Source organism: Lolium perenne, chromosome 5, assembly GCF_019359855.2.
Source record: "Lolium perenne isolate Kyuss_39 chromosome 5, Kyuss_2.0, whole genome shotgun sequence".
In the NCBI taxonomy this organism is placed as follows: Eukaryota; Viridiplantae; Streptophyta; class Magnoliopsida; order Poales; family Poaceae; genus Lolium; species Lolium perenne.
Window position 1 is genome coordinate 246,824,120 of NC_067248.2, and position 6,000 is coordinate 246,830,119.

The window sequence follows — 6,000 nt, forward strand, 5'->3', positions numbered from 1 at the left end:
CCAAGGTTTTCACCATCATCATTTCATCAACACAAGTTCCCATCTAGAGTAGTCATGTTGAAATTTAGCACTAGCAACTATATATGAGGGGTGCTAAGTATTTGCTTTGCTTCTAGGCTAAGTTTGATACTCTTGTACTAACTCAATACTAACCAGATAAATCATAAACCAAAAAGTACTTTGATAAAACAAAGGGAAATAAGCTTGTAAAGTAAAACTGGGAAGTAGGATCATAAACATAAAGTAAATGGGGTAATGCCTTGCTCATGGTGAGCTTTGCACTTTGCAAGAGTATTATCTTGCCTTGGTTGGGAAACTGGTCAAAGTGGTCTTCTTCTTCTTGGAAGTAGACCTCCTCCTCCTCCTGGTACTCCTCGGTACTAGCGTCTAAAATACGAATACGGAGTACACAATCATCACACCAAACTAATTTACTAAACTATGCACAAACATGGTTCACACACTTAAACTAGCATCACACAAAACTAATATGTGGGTGGATGTGTTCTTCTTATCCTTTAAGAAAAATTAATTTCCTCTCATTATCTTATTAAGATTTAATTTCTCTTATGCATAATATGTGACCTAGGTTGACCCAAGTCAACCTCTTCACACTTATCATTTGGAGAAAAATGATTTAAATGAGGTGAGCACCTCATACCATTTAATTCTAGCATAACAAAGATTTAATATCACCAACAATTCCTATGGGACCTAAATAACCAGAGTCTCCACTTCATTTGGAATTGGTGGTGACAAGATTTAAATGAGAGAAAACTCCCTCATAAGATTTCTTAATAGTTTTGGACAAAATCTTTGACTAGAAATAGTCATAAGGGCATTTAAAAACCACTAAGCCATGATCCTTCAAAGTAGGCATGGCATATTTTTGTAGAAACAATTATTATAAGTGAAATGTGAATTATTGGAGGTGGAATTAACTGAAAAGCATTTATGGTTGATTTTTAAGAATTATTATAAGGCAGAAAAGTCCCTGCTTTGTTTATTTTGTCATTTTAATTCTACAAAAGATCTAGGGTTCTATCCAGTGGCATTGTGTAGATAATTTCCTAAGGTTTCCAAAAATATAAAGTTTGTAAAATTTGGCCAAGTAGATTTGTCACTATTGAATTTCAAAGTTTGCATCAGATTAAGATATTTTCCTAATTTCCAAAATTGAATTCAAACGGTGGGCTTGCGCGGGAAAAGAACTTGGGCCGGCCCAGTACTGCGTCCAGCGCAGCGGGCCGCCTGACAGTGTGGGGACCACATGTCAGTGTGTTTTAAAACACCGAATCGGTACGAGGGAGGTGGACCGTAGGATTAGACTCGGATCGGACGAACGACAGACGTCGTCGTCTCCGGCGAGCGGCGAGCTCCCTGGCGGCGAGCCTAGGGGGTGGGAGAGAGTACCAGGCCGTTGCAGGGGTCTGGCAGTAGGCGCGGAGAAGGTGTAGTAGATGAGGAAGCCCTGGGAGCAGCGGCGGCGCTCCGGGAGGCGCCAATCGAAGCAGAGCTTCCGCGGGCTCCGGCGAACTTGAGCTTGCGATTCGAGCAGTGGAGTGGCTAACTGGTGAAATTGAGTGGTCGAGGAGAGCTGTGAGGATGAGTGGAGGCAATTGGTGTGCTCGGATTGAGAGGAGGCGTCCTCCTTTTATAGCGGCGAGAGGTGGCCGGAGGGCGGAGCGGGGTCATCGTCGTCGTCGCCGTTCCAAGGTCGCGAAGAGGCAAGGCATGGGCGCGGCGTGTTACTGGTGTCCTGGAGAAGCTGACACGCGTGATCGTGGCGCGGCAGGGGCTCTGTAGCGCTGGCGAGCTTGATGGGAGTGCTCGGGCCATGGCGGACGGTCGTGGACGCGTTCGTCGTCTGCCGCGTTCCCGCGGCCTCGTGCGCGTGTCCAGGCGATGCAGGGAGCCGTTGTGCGTCTACTGGCGTTGAGAGCGAGTGTGGAGGGGACGCAGGGCCGTGGGCGTCGTCACGCCCTGGCGTGTCCAGGGTCGGCGCCAGGCGCGCTCTGGCGCGGCATGGACACGTTCTGGGCGCCACTGGGCGCGCGTGTGCTGACGCGTGTGAGCTCGATCTCGGTCAAGGGATGGCATGAGCTCGTCCAGGGAGGTGAGAGGGAGCCAGTGGGCATGGTGGTGCAGGCTAGAGGTGACCAGGTGAGGAGATGGCATGAAGTGGCCATGCCATGCCACGGCATGGCAAGGTTTGATTTAATTGACCACACATTGATCAGTGCAAGTGGTGGTGATGGTGTGGTGAGGTGAGAGGGAGGCTCCAGGGTGCAGAGAGGGCAAGGTTGGACCAAGTCCAAGGTAGAAATGAGGTATGGGCTCAATTTTTCACCCTGCCAGCAAGGTGTTCGACAGAATGCCCGCAAGAAAAATATTTTTGAATTTTGAAAATCTTTTTGGTGGGTTGTAATCAAATAATAAATGGAGCATTTTGGTGGTGGTGGTGGTCAAAATGGAATTGAGATGCAAAATCACATTTTGCATATGATCTTACATATGTGAGAAAGTTCCAACTTTGCTTGCTTCCCATTTGAAATTTAGACAGAGTTAGAGGTGGGTTTCTTGAGCAAAGTTGTAGTGCTTGATGTTGTCTTGGATGAGGTGAAAAGGTTTGACCAAGTGTAGAAGGGGAAAGTGAAAAACCAGGGGCTCAAAGTGGGCATCAGGGTAAAAATGGCACAAGTGACCATATTGCATGTAACTTGGGAAATTGAATTTGATTTTGGTTTGATTTGAGTTTCTTCACTTCCAATAGTGTTTAAAAGTGTTTAGTAATCATTTACAACCAATGGTGCAAGCCAAAGTGGTCTAGGTTAGGTATTTGTAAAAATGGCATAGGCCTTATGTGAGAGTGAAAAGGATTTTTGGAAACTTCTTTTATATTTCAATTTTATTTGGCTAAGGGGGATCAAGTGATCATTGCTAAGGTTTTAGGATGAGAGTAACACCCAAACAAGCATCATAGCAAAAGCAAACTCAAATAACTTAATAAGGTGAGCTAATATGCATAGTCCTATATGATGAGAAAAGTTTTTGTTGGCTCCAAAAATTGGGATTCTTGAATTCTCTTTCTTGTTCATTTTATTGAAACTTGGGATGTTACATAAATCATCGGTCATTGATCATGAAAAATGGTGGTCCAAACATGGGTTGCCTTAGTAATGGTGGTCGTGCATCTTGGCCAAGGGGACGCCAGGACACCAAGCAAGACCTCAAGTGTGATGCTTTCACACTCGCATTGCATGAGACATTGAAGGGGTTGATGGCCAAGAAGGAGGGGGCAAATGCCTTTAGGGATGAGAAGCAACACGAGGAGAAAGGGGCCAGATGCGCTAGCTTTATTGACCTCCAAAAGAAAGCTCCTTGAAGTTAAAGATAGCAACACCCGGTCAAGAAAGATTAGGGTAGAGGCCAGGTTGCTCACCGAGGAGAACCATATCATGTTAGCCGACTTGAGAACCCGGTAAATCGAACTTGGTTTGAGAAGGGGCAATTGATCATTTGCCAATGACCTCGCATATGAATCTTAGTTTGTCTATTTCATACGAAGTTTATGTCCTTTTGCACTTTGGTTTGGTATTATGACATGTGGCCTATGTGATTCCCTAACTCATGGTAATTTATTAGCTATTAATTAAATTCAATTTTTGGTGAATGGCCAACGCGGATCAAATGATTATGTCCGATGAGTTTGCCCACACCCCAAACGAACCAAAAGGGATAATTTTTTCTGTTCGAAATGGATCGGATCGCTCGCCTAAGATGGAAATTTGGCAAAGAAAAAAAGGACTACATCCACATGCATGCGTGAAGCATAAGCTTAAGATGACAATGTACGTACGTATATACTTACGTACCTCGCCACAACTTGCACATCTCATTGTCCTCGAATTTTCCCGCATCGTATCTTGAACAATTTTTGCTAGTCTGTACTAGATTCTTTCGGTGTTAAGCATAAGACCATTGCAAGTTGAGCAACATAAACTAAAGAAAACGACGTACGAGCTTATGTCAAAAAAAAAAAACGACGTACGAGCTAGCCGCCACAACTTGCGCACACCGGCCTTATTATTCCCAAATTCTCTACAAACATCTTGAAGTATTCGATCAACACGTTAACTATATATGGTACTGCCAGTGTTTAATCGGAATTTTGTACGCGTAAGTACAGTTTAAGCATGGAATCCGAATCTAACATCACACGCAAAGAAAAATTCAAGTCGAACGCTACAACTCCAACCATCACCTAGGCGGCCAGCCAAACTGGCCAGGCTCCGGTGCCGCGTTCAGGAGACAAGCATCCTGCAAGTAACTTAACGGAAGAAACGTGCTACCCAATCTGGGTAGCGCTGCGAACCCCTCCTGCGACCAACACGTGTCCATTTTGTCAAACCTTTATTACCAGCCCCACACGGTATACATGCATTAGCCTCCCTGGGTTATCTGACCACCCTCCCGTGACCCACGCAACCAAGGTAACGTCGAAATCATCGGTGCCGGTCAAGGTGGCGACCACCTCTGCTGGTGGGCTTCACGATGACTAGCAACACCGGATCCATCTTCACCTCCGAGGGTTGCTCCGGTGCTCCCCCTAAACAAAGTTAAAGATTATAGTTGGGTTTTTTTTTTCTGTGTTGGGCTCGCCGAAACCTATATCCAGCACATGTATACCCGTCTGTATTGATACGGTATGTGTACGTCGCGTAAAAAAATAAAAGAGATCACGTGACCAAGATCTTTATAGGACCTTTCTATTTCGGCACACGCACGTGACCGTAGATACGTACAAAAACGAGGTACAACACAACGCGGGCCATACGAGCCTGTACAGGGTTGTACGGACGTTGGACCTACGCTGAAAATGTGATCGTGCCCCCGCTTACAAACAGGTATGGGAAGATCTCCGTCGTTGTTGTGTTTGACGCGCCTAAAAAATTTCCAGGGGAGGAGCACCGGAGCAGAAGTGCTTCACCTCCTGACACGGGTGGAATCGAGCCATGCCATGCTTGATGGTCAAGGTTGTGCTCGACACAAAGAAATTGGTTAGCCGTGCTATGCTAGATGCAGAATCGTCGCCCTCGAGCGCAACTAGAGGAGGACTGAGTTGATTGGGTCTGGCGGTACCTGCATACGGAGATGGGCTTGTCGAAGGACGAGGCGGTTGTGTGTTCCACGGTAGTTAGGAGAGCGGAGAGAAGTTGGCGCATGGGTTTGGACAGCGGCGGGTTCTTTGCGGGCGATGCTGGGAGGCGCCAGAGTGCGGGGAACCAGGGCGGCGACATTGGAGACCGAGCGTGGCCACCGTGTTGGGTTTGGCCACGATAGACCTAATTAGAGTGAACGCTTGTAGTTGTGGGGCGCTTGAGAGGTGTCGCCGCGAAAAGATGTTCCCATGATTAGCTACTTTTTTTTTTGAAACCATCCCATGATTAGCTACTTGGTTACTATATCAAGCGTGGAACATAGTTGAAGCAGAGCTAGAATAAGTACGAATCTCGGCGTAGATCTTTCTTTGAAGCTTTCACTCTGGGGGAGAGAAAAACCTAAACCTATATTGCATCAAAGGAGCTTTACAAAACCAGGCTCTTGTGGACTCTTACGGTTAACATTGATCAGGACACATGAATTTGTTACAACAGAAAAGCTAAAAGGTAAACGACATGTGAACTTGATAAGCACTATCTAGCCTACATGCCCAGCAAATTTCCTCTCTAGGCACGTGCATGCATGCATGAATGGTAAACTCCGTCGCCGTAAAGAAAGAGTAAAGATGCAGACCCCTCCTGCGGCCGACACGTGTCCATTTTGTCAAACCTTTATTACCAGCCCCACACGGTATACATGCATTAGCCTCCCTGGGTTATCTGGCCACCCTCCCGTGACCCACCCAGCCAAGGCGACGTCGAAATCAGCGGTGCCGGTCAAGGTGGCGACCACCTATCTATTGGTGGGCTTCACGATGACTAGCACCACCGGATCCAT